Consider the following 18,076-nt stretch of genomic DNA (forward strand, 5'->3'; position numbering starts at 1 on the left):
TCATGAAACCACAAGCCTTCCAGCTTCTCCCTTCACTTTCTCATATTCAGTGACTCTAGAAAGACATCTTTTTCTCCGGACTTTCTTGGTGCCTGTACTGATGAAATACAGAGAGCATATGGAAGCAGATATATGCGTAGGTCTTGATTTTATGTTTTGGTAGACTGACTTATTTAAGCAAAAGCAAGAGAACATGTTTGTTTAAGGCTTTCCTTTCTACCAGCTGCCGTGTTTTCTCTTTCTGAGGCTGGCTTGCCAGAAGTGTACACCTTTACTCCCACACTATTTGACAATTTCCAATTGATGACTTTTTTCCCAGTGAATTAACTGGCTCCCTGTAAAATGCATTATATCAAACCTGTATCATTTAAGAATAGTGTGGAGTTTTGAAGAATTGTGCTCAAATTTGGTTTTGTTTTTAATTTATTAAAAGTATTTCATGATAAAGGCTTAGTGTTTCTTAAGTATTAATTACAGAACCAGCCTTAATTTACAACAGCTTAAAGAGCATACCATCTAATTTTAATTATTCAGAAGAAACACTTCATATTTATTGCAATTATTTTTTGTAAATCAGTTATTAGAGAGGTAATGTTTATTGTATCTGCATGTGCCAAAGTGTGGTGGGATTGTCATTGAACAAGGGAGTTAAGAGACCCAATTATGGGATTCGTCTTGATGCTAACTGTGTGACCTTGGGTAGCTTGCTTTATCTTGATCTCATTTGGAAAAGAAAGAGATTGCTTTAGATAATCTGTAAAGGTTCCAAACTCAACATTTTATGACTTTCTTTTTTCTGGTTTTATGTTTTTAGAGAAATAGGAACTGTATCTTTGCTTTTTGTTGGATACTTTTGACTGAATGTGGAATTTTTCATGTCCAGCAAGGTCATGGGCTTCTCTGGTGGCTCAGTTGGTAAAGAAACTGCCTGCAGTGCAGGAGAACCAGGATCAATCCCTGGGTCAGGAAGATACCCTGGAGAATGAAATGGCAACCCATTCCAGTATCCTTGCCTGGAACATCCTATGAACAGAGATGCCTGGTGTGCTACAGTCCATGGGGCCGCAGGAGTCGAACACAACTTAGTGACTAAACCATGACTAAAACACAGTATGGTCATACCAGGCAGAGGGATGTAGCTTGGTAGTTTCTAGAAAATAAGCCTTGTTTACAATTAATCAATGAGAAGGCTTGGTGAATCAAGCCTGTGCTACTTTTGTTTGACCCAGACATGTGTTAGCATTTTGTTTTTTACCAGCACATGATTGGTTCTATAATTTTAATTTAGTCATCTAAGTCAATCAAGTTTATTCATTGAGTATGAGACACTTAACATTCCTCAGGACAAGAGTTTGGAGCCTTAGAAGGTCAGCCTTCTGTAATTCTGCCTTGAGTTATAGGACAATCTAGAATAAGAAGGGGTTTTCCCTCATAACTCAGGGGTAAAGAATCTGCCTGCAAATCAGGAGATGTGGATTTGATCCTTAGATCGGGAAGATCCCCTGGAGAAGGAAATGGCAACCCATTCCAGTATTCTTGTCTGGTGAATCCCATGGAGAGAGGAGCCTGGTGGGCTACAGTTGTACCATGGTGTTGCAGAGTCAGACACCACTGATTGACTGGGTTACAGTTGTACCATGGGGTTGCAAACAGTCAGACACCACTGTCAGTCACCACTGAGTGACTAACATTTTCACTTTCACTTTTCAGCATATAGAGCTTCCCTGGTGGCTTAGATGGTAAAGAATTTGCCTGCAATGCAGGAGACTCAAGTTCATTCCCTGGGTTGGGAAGATCCCCTGGAGAAAGGAATGCCTACCCACTCCAGTATTCTTGTCTTGGAAGTCACATGGACAGAGGAGCCACGTAGACTCCTGTCCATGGGGTACCAAAAAAGATGGACACAACTTAGCAACTAGACAACAACAGAATAAGGAGGACTTAATCTCATCAATTAAATCCAAGACAGCTAGCCTAGGGTTTTTCTGTAATAAAAGAGTGACACGTTAGTGATGTGAGACAGGCTTGAGTGGAATTTGCTTTTTATTTTAATTCTTGTTAGTTCAGTCACTGATGTATGGCCTTCAACTGCTGAGACCTTGCTTTTTCATTGAAAATGATCATGCCACACAGGCATGTTTAATAAGAATCACTCCTAAACAGATTTATATCATAGTTTAAAGCGAAGAGGCTCAGCATGGTAAAGATGTCTATGCTCCACAAATTGATTTATACTTTAAAAAGAATCCTCTAAGATTCAAATACAGTTTCCCGCCACTGAAAGTGTGTGTCTGTTGGAGAGGTACAGTAGGGAATGAAATGATCTTCAGGTTCATAGATAGAATATATCTCAAAATTCAGACAAAGAAGTGTGGCAAGAGAGTTACTCTAATAACCTACAAATGAGAGTGTAAACTGTTAAATACTTTCTAGAAATAGTTGGGTAATATTTTTTAAGAGCTTTGAAGCATTTCTCACCAAGTATTTTATACCTACTTCTGTAATTCTCTTGAGTAAATTGGTTAACTGAACAATGATGTGTGGATTATGTGGTTCATCTCAGCATTATTCATAAACAACCCAAATATTTAATCGGTGGCTGGTTAAATAGGTTGTTTCTTCTATTAAACAGGATACCATGGGACCATTAAATGTGATGACATAGCAGCATAATTATTTACATGGAAAAAGTTTACAATAAGTTAAGCGGGTTAATCCCTTGGACAGAGGAACCTGGTGGGCTACAGTCCATAAGGTTGCAAAGAGTCCGAAAAAACTGAGCACAACAGGCTAAAAAAGATGTTATGCAGATTTGGTTGTATGTATGTAGATGTGTATATTGATTTGGAAAAAATGTGCAACAGATTTACAGTGAATATCCCTGTAATGGAAAGATCATGGGTAGTTTCCCCCCTACTTTGCACTCTTACCTCTAATTTTTCTGTCAAGACCCATGGATTCTTTGAGGAAGTAGAACATGCCAGTTGAAGCACTTGAGAGTGAGGGCACTGCAGGCAGTTTCGTTGGGTTTAAGTCCCAATCCTGTCACTTGCTAGCTGTCCCTTGAGCAAGTCAGTTTATTTCTCTGTCATTTCTAGAGATAATAATAAGCAACACTGATAGTAATAATACCTACCTCATAGAGCTGCTGTGATGATTCAGTATAATTAATGTATGTGAACTCTTTAGAACAATTCATAGTAAGTACCATGTTTGTGTTAGCTATTAATATTTGTGTAATAAAATTAGTGAGTGAGGGACTAATGGACAGACAAATTAGCCTACCTGGGATTCACTGGTTGAGGAAATGGTCTCTTAAAGTATCAAGTGACTGAAATAGTTTGGTAAATTTTAAAGAGGAATATAATCATTAGGGGATTTTCTTTTTTTTTTTCTCTACTGTTTTCTTAAATTTTAGAAATAAGTATTGCGACATTTACAAACATAAAATTAACTGTTTTAAAGTGAACAGTTCAGTGGCATTTAGTATATTCACGATGTTGTGTAACTATCTCCTCTAGTTAATAAATGTTTCTGTCATTCTAGAGTAACCCCCGTGCATATTCATCAGTTTCCCCGTCCCTGCAGCTTCGGCAACCACCAGCCTGCATTATGTTTCTATGAATTTATGTGGGTATTTCATGTAAATGGAATCATATAATATGTGACCTTCAGTATTTAGCTTCTTTGACTTAGCATAATGTTTTGGAGGTTCACTGATGTTGTAGCATGCATCAGTACTTCATTCCTTTTTTGTGGCTGACTAATATTCTATGTTATATATGTATTATAATTTGTGTATTCATTCATCCACTGATTGACACCTGGGATGTTTCTGTACTTTGGCAACTGTAATAGTGCTGTCATGAATTGTTTATTTTTTTGTTAAAAAATAGTTTCTTCTGTCAACAGAAGTTTCTTTTAGAAAATTTAGAAAATATGGACATGCATATATGTATGAAAACACAACTGTATAAAAATATTTTCTTGAAAGAGAAAAATTGGAAATCTTATTATGCATTCCATTTTATGGAAGTATTTACCATCTAACATTTCAAAATATTTTCTGATGTCTATAAGTATTCTGGTACATCATGATTTTTAATAAGCAGAATTAATTTTGCCAGTCTCTTCTGTGATTAAAGCTTAGCTTTGGATCCTTATTTTAAGTAATGCTATGATAAGTATCCCTTTATTTTTTGTCAAATAGTGCTTAGTTACTTTTCTAAGGATAAAAAAATCTTAGGAATATAACTGTTTTATCAGAGTAAATATTTTTAAGGCTTTTGATGCGTATTGCCAAATTTCCTTCCAGAAATGTTAGGCTGGTTTACATTCCTACCAGCAGTATTTCAGTGTCTGTTTCCTCTTTTTTTTGTACATTAAAAAATTCATAATCATTGTCATTTTAATAAAAATTATATTATATTACACTTTTCTTTTCATATAAAACATTTTATCATAGTTACTGTGTTCATCCTTTTTTGAATGCCTGCTTCATGGCCTTAAGTGAATTTGTCTTTTTATTAATAATTAGAATTTTAAAAAATATATAATGAAGATGTTAGTCTTCACAATCTGTTATAAATGTTTTTCCTAGTTTGCTATTTGTCTCCTCATTTTGTCTGTTGTATTTTGGTCAGAGGGAACTTAGAAGTCTTTTGTAGTGATATCTATCATTCTTTGATTTTTTGGTTTCTGCCTTCCTCAGATTTTTTTCCCCAAGTTTTTAAGTGATTGGTGCATGATTTTTATAATGAGCAAAAATCCTATACTGTCTTGAATAAATGTGGCTTAAAACTTACATGTTGTTTACAAAGGCTTCTTAGTATTTATTTTGCTATATACTAACTTTGTTCAGTAACTTAGAAAAAGACTGCCGTTAACTGGAAGCTTCTTGTACCACCAGCCGAGGATCTTCTGTGTTATACTTTAGAGACAGACATAGATTGCAAGAAAACAGGGCACATCTGGGATTCATTCAGGCATATGAATTTGCTCATGACAGGCATATGCTCATTTCCATGGCATATGTTCCAGTCAGAACAAATTCACTTAGTCTTTTCTCTATAGTTTCTCTGTGTCCAGAGTCTTATAATTTGCATTGACTTTTGAGGTACTCATATCCTCATTCATCAAAGACAGATTGAATTTTGTTCATTATACTTTATCTGCCTCTACAGGAAATTGAACTGATTCATTGCTGAGGGAAATTGTTTTTACCCTTTGAAGATCATTTAACTAGAACACCTCATTTCTTAGCCATCTCAATTGATTTATCATACACAGGTAAAATATTCTTGCATCTTAGGGAAACAAATTGTATGAATCGATGGTAACCTAGGTAAGCATTTAGTATTTTTCTTGCATTAAATGTCAGAATGGGAAGTGACTTTTCCAGTGGTATGAAATGGAACATCTGTTTACTGCAGGCTGAAGATATTAATGAGAAGTCATTTAGTCTTTATCTGCTTGTTTTTGTATTTTACTTCTGAATGATCTCTTTTTTTCTTTGTATAAAAATAATACATGTTTATTATAAAAGAGATCAGGAAATAAAAGAAAGCCAAACATGCTGGGATGATTACATTAATGCTTTTGTGTATATCCACTCCATATATATGGGCTTCTCAGGTGGTGCTAGTGGTAAAAAACCTGCTTGCAATGCAGGAGATGGAAGAGATGCACGTTCCATGTCCGGGTTGGGAAGATTTCCTGGAGGAGGTCATGGCAACCCACTCCAGTATTCTTGCCTGGAGAATCCCATGGGCAGACGAGCTTGGTGGGCTACAGCTCATATGGTCTCAAAGAGTTGGACATGACTGAAGTGATATAGCATGCATACATTCTATATATGTGTAGTCATTCATGTATTTTATAAAGATGGAATCGTGTTACACTTATCATCTTGAACCATATTGCCATATCAGGGAAGATATACGCAGTTTGTAGAGTGCACAGAATTCCTCTGTGTGGATGCCTCAAAATGTATTGCAGCAATTCTCCATTGTCAGTCATTTAGAATGTTTCCCACTTTTGGATATTACAGTTATGTAATAAACATTGCTCTATCTTTTCTATATCTAGATATTTATCTTTAGATATTTCCTTAGGACAAATTCCTGAAAATGGAATGTATCCGATTTCTGAACCTTACATTTTTTTTTTCCTTTGAGAAATGAGATTGTCAGGAATGTAGAAGTCTACACTAGATATCTTTTCAAATTTAATAGATGAAATAAAAATTTCTCTTCATTGTAAAGACATTGTTTATCTTTCTACAGCTCTCTTTCTGGCAATTCATCTTCCAGTCTAATTTATTTTCCCTCCTGTGGAAAATAAAATTGAGAACTTCAGTGGGATAAGAATTCTAGAAGACTTGCTTTTTATCTGTTTTCTTGTTGGAAATTTGATTTTTTTTTTTTTTTTTTGTTACTTTTTGAGGGCAGGTGTTTGGAATGGTGGTTTCCATTCTTTTGACCATGCCTGGCCTGTTTGACATTTAGGACAGTTTTTACTGATGGTGTTACTGTTTTCCTGATGATTGCTACTCACCTTGTTCTAAACTTCTGCCTTCTCCTTTCTCATGGACATCATGGACATGAAGAGCCCACCGTGTGCAGCTGCTGCTCAACATAATGGGGATGGAGAGAGGATAGGTTCCCTGGCTCAGGAGAGTCACATGACATGTTGCAGCAAATAACTCAGTAGGGTCAATTCTTATATAACTGACAAAAGCAATTGAAATATGAACTGTAAATTATTTGGGCATTGCCCCACAATTTTCTATGATTTCTGACTATTTCTGTTCCTTTCCATGCCAATTTTTTCATTATTTTCTTAGATCTTTATAATTTTATCACTGAAAAATAATTTTATTCCAAGAACAAAGTTATGTTAATGGTTTGGGGCTCAAATATTCCTATATACGTAACCCTAAAATAAAGGTGTCATTCTTATCAAAGTCATTGAGAAATGAAGAGTGTTTCTTTGCCTCTTGAAGGTTAAAGAGTTTTCTGTCTGCTTGCTTTTGTTTGTTTAGACTTGTTTGTCTCAGGTTTCAGCTTCACTGTGAATCGTGAAGCACAGATAGCGCTAATTTAGGAGCAACTTGAGAATGTGAGAGTAATCACACCTTCAGAGGGATTTGTTGCCAAGAAAGGAAGTTGTTGCTGTTATGTCCACTGCTTTAATTAAGAAACTGGCCACTGCAGCCGGTCAATGGACAACCAACCTACTTTAAGAAAACTTGTTATGTAAAGTACTCATTCTGAAATAAAGGGATGTTAATATTAGAAAAATTTGATTTTTGAACGATTTGACATGGGTACTAGTGAAGAATTGAGTAGTTCATGTTTGTTGGAAAGACTTTAGGCAGATAGCAGGAAAGAGCTGGGATTAAAACTTGTGTCAGAGAACTTCTAAAGCAGATGTCCTATTTTTGTCCAGGGATCTTTAAAAGTGTTGCAGTTAACAACCTGTTGACTATCAAATCTTCTTTGAAAAAATGGCTGTTCAGGCTTCTGCCCATCTTTTAATTGAGCTGTTTGTTTTTTGATATTGAATTATATGACCTGTTTATATTTTGGATATTAACCTCTTATTGATCATATATAATTTGCAATTTTTTCTCCCATTCAGTAGGTTGTCTTTTTTTGTTGTTGTTGATGGTTTCCTTTGCTGTGCAAAAGCTTTTAAGTTTAATATTTAGGTCCCATTTGTTTACTTTTGCTTTTATTTCTTTTGCTTTAGGAGACAGATCCAAAAATATTGCTATGGTTGATGTCAAAGAGTGTTCTGCCTAAGTTCTTTTCTAGGAGTTTTATGGTTTCGGGTTTTATATTTAGGTCTTTAATCCAATTTGAGTTTATTTTTGTATATAGTGTGAGGAAATGTTCTAATCTCATTCTTTTGCATGGAGCTGTCCAGTTTTCCCAGCACCACTTATTGAAGAGACTGCCTTTTCTCCATGGTATATTCTTACCTCCTTTGTCATAGATTAATTGAGCATAAGTGTGTGTTTATTGCTGGGCTCTCTAACCCATTGGTTTGTGTCTGTTTTTGTGCCTGTACCTTGCTGTTTTGATTACTGTGGATTCGCAGTATAGATGATACCTCCATCTTGTTCTTTTTTCTCAGGATGACTTAGGCAATTCAGGACCTTTTGTGGTTCTATAAATCTTGGGATTATTTGTCTTAATCTGTGAGAAATTTCGTGGATATTTTGATAGGGATTGCTTTAAATCTGTATATTGATTTGAGTAGTATGGATATTTTAATATTATCAGTTCTTACATTTCAAGAATATGGGGTATATTTCCATTTTCAAATTCTTTCATCAATGGTTTATAGTTTTCAGAATATACATTTTTCATTTCCTTGGGAAGTTGATTCCTAGGTTTTTTTAAATTCTTTTTTGATGTAATTTAAAAAAGAATGGTTTTCTTACTTTCTTTTTTTGATAGTTCAGTATTAGTATATAAAAAAGCAAAAGATTTCTGTATATTAATTTTGTATCCTGTAACTTTACTGAATTCATTTATTAATCTAATAGTTTTGGGGTGAGGACTTCAGGGTTTTCTATATAAAGTATCAAATCATCTGTGAATAGTGACACTTTTCTCTGGGAAAAAATTTGGGTACCTTTTCTTTTTCTTGTCTGATTGCTGTGACAAGGGCTTCCAATAATGTATTAAATAGAAGTGACGAAAGTGCATTCTTGTCTTGTTCCTGATTTAATAAGAAAGATTTTCATATTTTCACTCTTGAGTATGATGTTAAAATGGGTTTGTCATAAATGACCTTTATTATGTTGATAAGTGTTCTATCTTTACTAACTTTGATGAGAGTTTTGATCATGAATGGGTTTTGCATTTTGTCATCTGCTTTATCTGCATCTGTTGAAATGATCATGTGATTTTTTTATCCTTGCCTTTGTTAAAATGGTGTGTCATACTGATTAATTTGTGAATATTGAGCCACCCTGTATCCCTGAAATAAATTCTGCTTGATCGTGGTATATGATTCCTTTTTATATTGTTAAATTTGATTTGCTAATATTTTGTTGAGGACTTTTACATTTTTACATTTATGTTCACCAGAGATAATTGTCCTATAATTCCTTTTTTCTTTTTTAGTGTCCTTGTCTGGCTTTGGTATCACAGTAATGTTGGCCTCACAGAATAAATTTGAAAATATTCCATCCTCTTTAAGTTTTTGGAGTAGTTTGAGAAGGGTAGGTGTTAGCTTTTCTTTATATGTTTGGTGGAATTCCCCTGTGATGTTGTCTGTGTACTTTTGTTTGCTGGAAATTTTTTTTTTTGGTTAAGTACAAATTCAATTTCACTACTAATGACTGGTCTTTTCAGGTTGTCTATTTCTTCCTGATTCAGTGTTGGAAGATTGTGTATTTCTAGGGATTTGTCCATTTCCCCTAGGTTGTTCAGTTTGTTGGCATGTAATTGTTGAATTCTTTTATGATTTTTTGTATCTATATGTTATCAATTCTTGTTTCTTCTTTTCATTTTTTATTTTGTTTATTTGGGTCTTCTCTCTTTTCTTCTTGATGAGCCTGACTAAAGGTTTATCAATTTTATCTTTTCAAAGATCCAGCTCTGGTTTCATTGATCTTTTCTATTTTTTTTTTTTTTGGTCTCTATTTTATTAATTTCCCATCTGATCTTTATGATCTTTATAATTTCCTTCTTTCTGCTGACTTTGGGCTTTATTCTTTTTATAATTCTGTTAGATGGTAGGTTAGGTTATTTATTCAAGATTTTTATTGTTTCTTGAGGAAGGCCTTTAGAGCTGCTTTTGTTGCATTGCATAGATTTTGGAAAGTTGTGTTTCCATTTACATTTGTCTTGAAATTTTTCTGATTTCCTCTTTGATTTTTTCACTGACCCATTGGTTTTTTTAGTAGTTCGTTATTTAGTTTCCCACTTTTCTTATATAATTGATTACCAGTTTCTTATTATGTTTGGAAAAAAAGGCTTGATGTCAGTTCTCTTCTCTTGAGTTTGTTTTGACCCAGAGGGCAGCAAAAGGACAAGAAGGACTGATGCAGGCACTCAGCTTGGTTGGGGTGCAGGCTGTGGTGGTCTGGCCACAGACAGAGATTGGTAGTGCTTCTGACATGCTGCCTAAGTAAGCACCAGTAATGGCTGTCCCTGTCCTGCTCTGGCTGCTTCAGGTCTGAGCCACCTCTGTGTCTCACAGCTGAGCTTTCATCTCAGCTGTAGCAGCCATCGCCACACTGTGAAGCACACATGCCTGGAGGGTTGCATGGCTCAGGGTAGAGCACATGTCATGGTGGTCATGTTAAGCTGTTCAGCCACTCATGCAGTCTACATTTGCCCTCTCTCCACCCTACTTTGTTTTATGGGTGTTTCCGCTTAAAGACATTTTGTTTAATATATATCATTAACTTGTTAGTATTGACTTAATGGCTAATAACACTATAACTTATTCCTGAAGCCTTTCTCCATCAGGCACATCACAGCCTTCTAGGAACATTGGCCAGCACTTTTAGCCTGGTAGTTGGGGCCCATTTTAAAGGGCAAAATTACTCATGTGTGTGTATGTGTGTTAGTCGCTTAGTTGTGTCTGAGTCTTTGAGACCCCATGGACCACCATCAGGCTCCTCTGTCCATGGAATTCTCCAGGCAAGAATATGAGAGTGGGTTGCTATTTTTTCCTCCAGGGGATCTTCCCAACCCAGGGATCAAACCTGGGTCTCCTGCATTATAGGTAGATTCTTTGCCATCTGAGCTCATATAAAGCCCAAATCACAAAAACTTGGCACAACATATACTATGAGAAGAACACTTAGTTACAGTATTTGACAGCTGAAACAGGAAGACAGAGCATCATCTTTTTTGACCTCAGCTGGGAAGATGTGTATTGGATGATTCAAACAGTTGCCATCTTGTCCATATCTGTGAATGATGGCCAAAGTGCCATGAATTTTGATTTGGAGGCTACAGACAAATTTTAGTGAGTAGGAGAATTTGTAAGTGAGGAATCTGTAAATAATGAGAACCTACTGTAACTCTTTTTGGTAGAACTTTTAAAAAATAAAGTAGGATTGAACTTAATTTCAGTTTATCTTGATGTTGTAGGTGCATCATTATGAAGATGTTTATGAAGTTAATCCAACATTTCTTTGAGAATCTGTCATTTCTATCCCCACTCTGTACCCCTAGTTTATTATCATTATCTTCTTTATCACCTGCTCCGCCTTCACTTGGAGAAGGCAATGGCAAGCCACTCCAGTACTCTTGCCCAGAAAATCCCATGGATGGAGGAGCCTGGTGGGCTGCATTCCATGGGGTTGCTACGAGTCAGTCGTGGCTGAGCACTTCACTTTCACTTTTCACTTTCACGCAATGGAGAAGGAAATGGCAACCCACTCCAGTGTTCTTGCCTGGAGAATCCCAGGGACGGCAGAGCCTGGTGGGCTGCTGTCTATGGGGTTGCACAGAGTTGGACATGACTGAAGCGACTTAGCAGCAGCAGCAGCTGCCTTCACTCCATCTCTGCTGGTGCTTCTCAGTATTTCAGCTTTAAGTTTCTAACCCTCTTCTTCCCTTTCCTTATGCTCCTATAAACTAGGGAAAACCTTGAGATTTTAGGAGGAAGCAGAAAACCACACTCATAGAATGATTAAGAATAGTTTGTTAGGGATTGCATTGAATCTATAAATTGCTTTGGGTAGTATACTCATTTTCACTATATTGATTCTTCTGATCCATGAACATGGTATATTTCTCCATCTATTAGTGTCCTCTTTGATTTCTTTCACCAGTGTTTTATAGTTTTTTATATATAGGTCTTTAGTTTCTTTGGGTAGATATATTCCTAAGTATTTTATTCTTTCCATTGCAATAGTGAATGGAATTGTTTCCTTAATTTCTCTTTCTGTTTTCTTATTATTAGTGTATAGGAATGCAAGGGATTTCTGTGTGTTGATTTTATATCCTGCAACTTTACTATATTCATTGATTAGTTCTAGTAATTTTCTGGTGGAGTCTTTAGGGTTTTCTATGTAGAGGATCATGTCATCTGCAAACAGTGAGAGTTTTACTTCTTCTTTTCCAATTTGGATTCCTTTTATTTCTTTTTCTGCTCTGATTGCTGTGGCCAAAACTTCCAAAACTATGTTGAATAGTAATGGTGAAAGTGGGCACCCTTGTCTTGTTCCTGACTTTAGAGGAAATGCTTTCAATTTTTCACCATTGAGGATAATGTTTGCTGTGGGTTTGTCATATATAGCTTTTATTATGTTGAGGTATGTTCCTTCTATTCCAGTTTTCTGGAGAGTTTTTATCATAAATGGATGTTGAATTTTGTCAAAGGCTTTCTCTGCATCTATTGAGATAATCATATGGTTTTTATTTTTCAATTTGTTAATGTGGTGTATTACATTGATTGATTTGTGGATATTGAAGAATCCTTGCATCCCTGGGATAAAGCCCTATCAAGCTACCAATGGTATTCTTCACAGAGCTAGAACAAATAATTTCACAATTTGTATGGAAATACAAAAAACCTCGAATAGCCAAAGCTATCTTGAGAAAGAAGAATGGAACTGGAGGAATCAGCCTACCTGACTTCAGGCTCTACTACAAAGCCACAGTTATCAAGACAGTATGGTACTGGCACAAAGACAGAAATATAGATCAATGGAACAAAATAGAAAGCCCAGAGATAAATCCACACACCTATGGACACCTTATCTTTGACAAAGGAGGCAAGAATATACAATGGATTAAAGACAATCTCTTTAACAAGTGGTGCTGGGAAATCTGGCCAGCCACTTGTAAAAGAATGAAACTAGAACACTTTTCTAACACCATACACAAAAATAAACTCAAAATGGATTAAAGATCTCAATGTAAGACCAGAAACTATAAAACTCCTAGAGGAGAACATAGGCAAAACACTCTCCGACATACATCACAGCAGTATCCTCTATGACCCACCTCCCAGAATATTGGAAATAAAAGCAAAAATAAACAAATGGGACCTAATTAAACTTAAAAGCTTCTGCACATCAAAGGAAACTATTAGCAAGGTGAAAAGGCAGCCTTCAGAATGGGAGAAAATAATAGCAAATGAAGCAACTGACAAACAACTAATCTCAAAGATATATAAGCAACTCCTATAGCTCAACTCCAGAAAAATAAATGACCCAATCAAAAAATGGGCCAAAGAACTAAATAGACATTTCTCCAAAGAAGACATACAGATGGCTAACAAACACATGAAAAGATGCTCAACATCACTCATTATCAGAGAAATGCAAATCAAAACCACTGTGAGGTACCATTTCATGCCAGTCAGAATGGCTGCGATCCAAAAGTCTACAAGCAATAAATGCTGGAGAGGGTGTGGAGAAAAGGGAACCCTCTTACACTGTTGGTGGGAATGCAAACTAGTACAGCCACTATGGAGAACAGTGTGGAGATTTTTTAAAAAACTGGAAATAGAACTGCCTTATGATCCAGCAATCCCACTGCTGGGCATACACACTGAGGAAACCAGAAGGGAAAGAGACACGTGTACCCCAATGTTCATTGCAGCACTGTTTATAATAGCCAGGACATGGAAGCAACCTAGATGTCCATCAGCAGATGAATGGATAAGAAAGCTGTGGTACATATACACAATGGAGTATTACTCAGCCATTAAAAAGAATACATTTGAATCAGTTCTAATGAGGTGGATGAAACTGGAGCCTATTATACAAAGTGAAGTAAGCCAGAAAGAAAAACACCAATACAGTATACTAAAGCATATATATGGAATTTAGAAAGGTGATAACAATAACCCTGTGTACGAGACAGCAAAAGAGACACTGATGTATAGATCAGTCTTATGGACTCTGTTGGAGAGGGCGAGGGTGGGAAGATTTGGGAGAATGGCATTGAAACATGTATAATATCATGTATGAAACGAGTTGCCAGTCCAGGTTCGATGCACGATACTGGATGCTTGGGGTTGGTGCACTGGGACAACCCAGAGGGATGGTATGGGGAGGGAGGAGGGAGGAGGGTTCAGGATGGGGAACACATGTATACCTGTGGTGGATTCATTTTGATATTTTGCAAAACTAATACAATATTGTAAAGTTTAAAAATAAAATAAAAAAAAGAATAGTTTGTATATATGAGTTAAACTCAATAAATATGGGTGTGAAAATGAGAGAGGGACTTCAATACATTACCTTTGTGACAGCCACTTCCCTTCTGACTCAGTCTTTTGTTAACATTGTTTTCCACGGTGTATGCAATGCTTCAGAATGCCAATTTTTTTTGCCATCAGATTAGTGAGGATGATAACTCAAGCCTGGGTTAACATTTTGAACGCTTTTTTTTTTTTTTTTCTTTTAGTGATTGTATAAAAACTCTGATAGTAATCTTGGTCATTTTTGCATGCTGCTGCTGCTGCTAAATCGCTTCAGTCGTGTCCGACTCTGTGTGACCACATAGACGGCAGCCTACCAGGCTCCTCCATCCCTATTGCTGCTTATAGGAACATTAACTTCTTCTTAAAAGACTAGATGTTCATGTGTAGAAACACAGGCTAAGTGGCTTAGAGTAATAGCAGAGCTGACAAGGAAGTTTGCCAAACACTTCTTGACTCTTGTGCTTGTTTCTATGTGTCTGTTTCTATTAGGTGAAACAGCTGCCTCTCCAGGCCTTGGAGGAGTGGCCTTATGGAGGAGATGAAACTTATTGTTCAAGCTTGCCCTAGCTCTTGTTTGTCTCACAAACCTTTGTGATCTTCCAAGCAACTTGATTTACTGTTAATAACTCCCAGTGGGTGAGGATGTGCCAAGTCCTGTCAATGGTCCAAACAGAGGCATCTCAGCTGGCATCTAGTTTCAGGCTGACTGGAAGCTAGACCATCAAACAGCAACTTTTACAAATATATCCAGTCTCGTGGGACCACAATCATAAATCCTGCTGGTCTCCAGGTTGGGTGATCAGAGGGGGTCCCCTGTGGGGCAGTTGCAAAAACTGGGCCTCTGGAAGAGTGTATAAGTTCTTTTTAGGGAGATACCAGTGAGCTGTGGCAAAGTAGAGAGCAGAAAGATGGCATTCCCAGGCCTGTGTTCTCTGAGAGTATCTTTTGGTCTTTAGATGTGTTCCGGACCTGAAGCCTGCTTCTCAGATTAAGGTTGGGGTGTGTTACTGTCAGCTGTCCAAACAGTGCCTTGAGGCTGATAGACTTTCAAGACCTTTCTGCTTGTTACAGTCCTGTGGGACTAAGAATGCAAGCCTGCCAGTTTCAGAGGAGGCCATCAAGGAGCATCCTCTGTGCAGTGGCCACCAGAACTGGACACCAGATGTAAAAACTGGGGCAGCAGACCTGTGCTGGACCTTCCTTTTGAGATGCCAGCACTGTGAATTGCAGTAGAGGGGAGAGTGTGAAGTTTGTACTGCCTTCTGAAGTCTCTGGAAAGGTTTAAGCCAGCCCTCAGATGACCAAAGACTTCTTTGTGCCCAGTTCAATGGCATCTTTACCATATTTGTGTAATTTTGAGCTTTAATTCCTTCCTTTTCAGACCAGCTTTAACATTTTTTTTGTGGTCAGTTTTCTGGAGGATATTCCAGTTATTAACTTTCTTGGCCTTTAGTCTAGTGCCTCACTCCTTGGTCTGTTCAGCAGTACCATGCAGTGTACATTTTCTGCCCTGCTGTGAACAGATGCAGATTTAATGCTACCTTCTGCTAGTGGATCCATTTCAGATAAGACTTTTGTTATTCTTCGTTCATTCTGGTTGGAATGTTCTTTTCATCCTTGCCTACATTAGATTTTGCTCCCATCATATTTTTGTTGCAGTGCAGTATGTGTTCAGAGTGTTATTCACATCCTAAATACAAAAATGGTCACTAGCTCAGGATAGAGAGGCATGATGTAATTGAATAAAAACTCACTGACTGCATGGAGAAAGTATGGCTCTTTTTAATACTGTAGCCACTAGCCACATGTTGCTGTTGACTACTGGAAATGTGAGCAGTCCAAACTGAGACATGCTGTCAGTGTAAAATACAGTCTGGATTTAGATGGTTTAGTACAAACAAAAGAATGTGGATTCTCATTAATATTTTATGTGATTATGTGTTTAAATGATACTAGGATGGATAAATATATCATAATTAATTTTAACTGTTTCTTTTTACCTTTTTATCATTTTAAAGAACATCCTTATAACTCATTTGTTTTTATAACTGGATGTTTGTACCTTTATTCTTCCTCACCTGTTTCATTCATCCTCCTACCTCCCTCCCCTCTGGCATCCACCTGTTTATTCTCCATATTTATGAGTTTGTTTCTGTTTTGTAATGTTTGTTCATTTTAAGATGTCACATATAAGTGAAATCATGTGGTATTTGTCTTTCTCAGTCTAATTTGTTTCATTAGTGTAATACCCTCTAGATCCATTTATGCTGTTGCAAATACCAAGAGTACCTTCTTTTTATGGCTTTATCATCTTGGGTAGTGTGAATAGTGCTGCAATGAACATAGGTGTGCACATATCTTTTTGAATCAGTATTTTCATTTTCTTTGTATAAATACCAGGAATGGAATTGCTGGGTTGTATGGCAGTTCTAGCTTTAGTTTTTTTGAGGAACCTCCACACTGTTACGAGTGGCTGAACTGATTGACATTCTCACCATCAGTGTTAGAGGGCTCCTTTTCCCCCACATTCTCAACCAAACTTATTATTTGTTGTCTTCTGATAATGTCCATTCTGGCAGGTGTGAGGCGATATCTCATTGTGGTTTTTGATTTCCATTTCCCTGATAGAGATATGAGCATCTTTTTTGTGAGTCTGTAATAGAACGTGGCTGAGTGCAGCCCTTAGCACGCTACTGTTGCTGTGCGCCATTACCCTGCATCTCATTAGGAAACATCCGTTACCACCGTGGGACCATTAGTGGTCCTGCTCAGCCATTGATTGATGCCGCAGTGGGGCCCTCCCACAAGCAACCAACTGTCAATGACCGTTACTAGGCCCGTTCACCAACTGGTGATCATTAGGTAGCTGCTACTGCTGCTGCTGCTGCTAAGTCGCTTCAGTCGTGTCCGACTCTGTGCGACCCCATAGACGGCAGCCCACCAGGCTCCCCTGTCCCTGGGATGCTCCAGGCAAGAACACTGGAGTGGGTTGCCATTTCCTTCTCCAGTGCATGAAAGTGAAAAGTGAAAGTGAAGTCGCTCAGTCGTGTCCGACTCTTAGCAACGAGTTAGGTAAAAGGCAGATCCCAGCCTTCTTCCTGGGGACCCTCCACCTCACCTTGTGACGGAGTGCGATGAAGGGCAGCCCTTAGCAAAAGGCTGTCTGCTGTGCACCATAACTTTGCACTGTGTTACCAGACAATGGGTCCGCTCAGTCATTGGTCAGCACTGCAGTGGGCCCCTCCCACAAGCTACCAACGGTCAAGGAGCGACCTTTAGTGGTCCTGCTCAGTCACTGGTTGGTGCTGCAGTGGGCCCCGCCCACAAGCAACCAACTGTCAAGGAGCGACCGTTAGTGAGGCATTCAGCCAATGGTTGAGGGAATGGTGGTCCTCAGGTGGAGAGTGAGGTAAGAGACAGGTCCTGGCCTCTCTGAGCTCACCTGCTCACCAGGGCCACCCAACTGGCCTTGGCCCAGGCCTTGAGGCAGCAGTGAATCTCTCCCCTATCCCTGTCCCCTGATCAAATAGCAGCAGCAATCTTCATTTGGGTGGCCTGAGGAGCCTAAAGGCCAGTTGGGTCCTGGACACCTGGCTCCCTCAGTGAGTAACAGCTGGGCGGGGTCTGGGGAACTGTCCCTGAGGGAGCCACCAACGGAGGTCCTTCAGTCAGGACCTGGACCTCAGAGGGGAAAAGTTGTGCCTTGGGACCTTGCCCTTTCTTGACAGAACAGAGAATAACATTTGTTTGGTAGAGATTTAAAGGAACATTATTACCTGACCTCAAGAAAAGAGACTCTGACACCAAGGAGTTTGTAGCAACTAACCATGGCCCTCCCTTTTCAGAGAAAAGGGCTTTGCTGAGAACTTTTGGAGAGTTTGGGGGT

The 18,076-nt window shown here is 38.0% G+C and overlaps 1 protein-coding gene across 5 annotated transcripts in view; it reads left to right on the top strand.

The window, feature by feature from the left end:
- The window catches only part of ELAPOR2 (endosome-lysosome associated apoptosis and autophagy regulator family member 2), a 222,447-nt gene that overhangs the window by 28,399 nt on the left and 175,972 nt on the right, over window positions 1-18,076 (top strand). Inside the window, exon 1 of one of the 5 annotated variants that reach the window (XM_061413762.1) lies at window positions 17,452-17,599. The exons of 2 other annotated variants lie outside the window; for them this stretch is intronic. The gene's annotated coding sequence lies outside the window, so the exon portion shown is untranslated. Of the gene's footprint in view, window positions 1-17,451; window positions 17,600-17,625; window positions 17,793-18,076 lie in introns of those variants that run through there. 2 more of the 5 variants (XM_061413759.1, XM_061413760.1) reach the window with 2 other exon arrangements.

The sequence above is a fragment of the Bos javanicus genome, chromosome 4, assembly GCF_032452875.1.
Source record: "Bos javanicus breed banteng chromosome 4, ARS-OSU_banteng_1.0, whole genome shotgun sequence".
Lineage (NCBI taxonomy): Eukaryota > Metazoa > Chordata > Mammalia > Artiodactyla > Bovidae > Bos > Bos javanicus.